Genomic DNA, 3694 nt, shown 5'->3' with positions numbered 1-3694 from the left:
TACTGAAACATTTTTAAAATTCTGTTGAAATTCTGTTTTTAAAAAATGACTCATGAGCTAACGGTATCCTTTTAAGAACAGTTTATGGTAGGAGATCCTAGTTAGTCTTATAAACAAATTTTCGCTGAGCACAAGTGCTAATAACTTTCTGAAATAAAAAAACATTTCTAAATACAAAAATAGCTAGTACTGAAACATCTCACAGTCATTGTTTACAATTTATCTGTGATCCCTTGTTCAGATTTATGTTGATTGCTTACCTTGCCAGCAGAACTTACAACTTTGTGGGTTTGTCTTCAATGCCACAATTAAAAATAGGATGATTTTTGTGGGCCCAGAATAATTTGTAATTCTTATGAGTGCTCCGTCTTTTAAGTGGCATATAATCTTCACTGATCTAAGTGTGCAGACACATTTTTTATACTTGCTGTTGTTTCCATCAAGAAATCGTACACATTTAGGGTCTGATACATTGCGGCAGAACTACGACTTTCCCAACTCGCCTCGAGATTTTATAATGTGTTTAAGCTATTGCTGAGTAAAACACTCCCTTTTTTTCTTCTGTCAGTATGTCTCCAAATAGCTTGCCTCTTTAATGCTTCCCAGAGGAGTCAAACTCAGGCCCTTTAACAGTTCTTTCATACTCTCTTTCCTCTAGCACACCATTTTCCATTTTACTGTTCGCCCACTCCTAACACAGGCTGAGGAGCCTGCAGTGACTCCCAAAAGCTTACAGAACCAGGCAGATTAAAGACCAAAAAGCTTCCTGTTCATCTTAAATATGGGATCATTATGTAGTGTAACCCCTAAAAACTGATATCCTACTAGATCTCAGTGTTTTGCTGGAAGGATAGATACCATCTAATAGAAAGATCAGATTAGCATCACTTACACACTCAATAGGGCAGACAATTTATTGCAGCAATAGTTATAAGGGGTAGTTATAAGGGGATAGGTAGAAGGTTAGCTCCTAAAATGGCAATTTATTCCTATTGGAACACTTAGTTATTTTTAAAGTCTGAAGTTTCATTAACATGATTCCTGCAGTGTAGACAGACCTTTAACTTGTCCTGAAAGTTTGTTCTGGGAATATTTCATGTAAGTTATTTGCATCTTGAACCTGCTTGTGTCTGGTTATATTAATAACCTGCAGCAGAGAATGTTTATATAATACTGAGCACCATGACAGCACTCAGTAAATAATGAAATAAATCACATGCTTTGTTGCTGTTTCAATACTGTGCTTTCTGTGGATACAAAGGTTCTGGATCCTGCTCAACAACCTCATTTGGGTGAAACTGGATATTGCACCAGTTTTACTCCAGCTCCTTTAATGCATGACACCCGTACAGACAACACATTGTCTAACAAAAAAATCATAATCGCCGCCAACTAAACCTTTAGGAAAAATCCTAACTCTAGTGCGGACCCTGTACTAAAAATATACACAAGGATTCTTAATTTGTATACAAACTCAAATAAGGTAGAAAAGGAAAGACACTAATACATGCAAAGCAACAATTGCAGCACACAGAAACCACCATTTCAGACTTCTAGCTGTGCTCTGAAAATACCACGGCTGGGAAGTTACTGCATCTCCCATAGCAGGAATGCCCAAATGTAAAAGAGCCAGAATAGAATTAGTGATGTGAAGAAAACCCACAATAGTTAATGTGCCATGATCACATACATACGAAAGATTTGGTGTAGGCAAGGTATCATGGTCTTTCTCCTAATCTTAGTCACTATCATTTTAGTATATGTAAAAGTCAGTGTGCCTTGCCTGGATTATTGTTTGCAAGAGTGTAAGAAACCATGAGCTAATTTGCTAAAATCACAATTTTATTTTCCAAGAAACACCGTAGAAATTGCTGATCAAATTTCTTAGCCACTTCTCTATCTCTACAAAGTATAAGGGATGCATTGTAAATAGGTGAGGAGAAAATCTCAATTTAGTTATTCTCTGTCAGCTGTTCTTTGAGGTCTCTGTCGTATGTAGAACCTTTAGATAGCAAAGTGCATGGATGCCAGTAGTTCCTGAAGTAGGGAGCCATACTCATTCATCTGTGAAAGTAAAAGGCCCTTACCTCCTATTTCTGGTACCTAAGCAGATACTGGGCACTGCAGAGAATCTGGACTTCATTTATTATCCTAACCAAGCATACTGCTATAAATCTTTACATTTTTAAACCACAGAGCAGAAAGAAATGGGAATGATAAGTGTTACTGCATTATCTGAACTTGGCCTTCCAGACCCACATCCAGGTGCATCCCCCTCAGCGTCTAGGAGGGAATGTGTGCTGTAGAGAGGAACTTTGTGTTTCACTTTAGAACAGTCTGAAAGCTTTTCAGGGATCGAGCAGTTAAGTCTCAGAGAAATCATACTGCAGTTACCTGTGCTTTAACTTAGACGTGCTTTCAACAGAAACATTGAAAATTTTTCGAGATTGAAGTGTGTTCATGTTAAACTTTGAGAACCAAAGAACAAATAGAACCATACTAAATTGGTTTCTAGTATAGCCCAAGAAAATACTCAAGATGCAACATAATCCCAAGTACTCCAGTAAAAGTCCATGGTATCTATGTCATGCCCTAAACCAAATCAGTCTTAAATTTGCAGGCCGGGTTACTAAAATAACAATCTGATTTAATTTCTTTTGTACCAGGGACTACCAAAGCCGAGCAAATATTTTAAGGCTAAATTTACCTTATTTTATGTTTGTGATGTTTGTTTTTTTCTATTTTGAATATAACAAAATATAAGTAAAAAAGAATCCCTATAAGTGTCTAAACTCATCATGCATTTATTATGGAAGTTTTTACTTACCTGTAGCAAAAGATTTGTAACATATGTCCAGAACTTCATTACTGCAGGGTCAGTTATTCAGAAAAGCCTTGTGCTGGTCCAGAATATGGGAAAGGGCAAAATTCAAACTCCAAGAACCAGCAAATGAAGAGTTAAAAGTAGTACAAACTGAAGCCTCTGCAAAACTAAACTAAAATGCAGAGTTAAAAACCTCTGCCAATTCTGGAAAACAGACTAAAGTCTGGTCTCCCAGAAGTAATAGCAGCCAAGGGAAAATGGGAAGGATTCAAGAAACAGTGGAGTGAGAGAATAAAGTTAACAGACCATCAAGATAAAAGGTGAATGTGCCGTTTTTAGGCTTCATCACATGAAGTCTGCATGCCCTGTTAATCTTGATAGCCCATCATAAGCTATTAGGTTTGGCAGAGGATTGCTTGGTCAGAGTTACATTAGGAGGCCAGGCTAGACAATCTAGATGGTTTACAATGTGCAGTTTTGAGTTTCAGCACTGTTTACTGCTTGCTGTCTTGCTTTATGACAGTTGTAGCTGTACTGAATGGTAGAGGGGTGAGCAGCAGAACACTGGCCAAGCTATGGTTGCATGAGAGGTACATCTGAATCTTGATGGTTTAAGCATGCACTGTGTCAGCAATGAATTACGAATTCTGCAGTTTGTGTTAGTAATAGGAGCAAGTGTGTCTGCTTGCCATGGGGGTGGCCAGCAGTCAGGCAGCCTACATAAATGGTAGTTACGGGGGCAGAGGAATGAGGAGCTGAAGGTACTGTCTCCAAAGAAATCTTAGGGGAAAGAAAAAAACAGATACCATTCTGCATGTCTGGGCAAGTGTGAATTCATCAGGCTCTGTGTTTGAATGGAAGCCAGGTGTA

Source organism: Rhea americana, unplaced genomic scaffold (assembly GCF_003343005.1).
Source record: "Rhea americana isolate MKP2758 unplaced genomic scaffold, rheAme1 scaffold_339, whole genome shotgun sequence".
Taxonomy (NCBI): Eukaryota; Metazoa; Chordata; class Aves; order Rheiformes; family Rheidae; genus Rhea; species Rhea americana.
The sequence above is the reverse complement of the archived record's forward strand: the minus strand, read 5'-3'. Positions refer to the sequence as shown.